Source organism: Penaeus monodon, chromosome 24, assembly GCF_015228065.2.
Source record: "Penaeus monodon isolate SGIC_2016 chromosome 24, NSTDA_Pmon_1, whole genome shotgun sequence".
Classification (NCBI taxonomy): Eukaryota; Metazoa; Arthropoda; class Malacostraca; order Decapoda; family Penaeidae; genus Penaeus; species Penaeus monodon.
This window is the reverse complement of record NC_051409.1, coordinates 10,542,381-10,542,624: the sequence shown is the minus strand read 5'-3', so window position 1 is coordinate 10,542,624 and position 244 is coordinate 10,542,381.

Here is a 244-nt window from a genome sequence, read left to right as displayed (position 1 = left end):
CTCCCTTTAGAAATTGACATGCATACCTTCATATCCTTCAGACTTCTCTCAAAAAGAAAATACCTCCTTTCAGAAGTCTGCCTGTGGGCTACCATGATCAGAAAATGCAGCTGCCCTTTCAATATACTTTACAGCTGTAGAGATAACTTCATATTGTAAAATCTGCTAACCTTAATCTGGTCACCTCAATAGCACTTGAGCCAAGATCAGTCTTTCGAAACCCCTTGCAGGTAGCATGAAATTT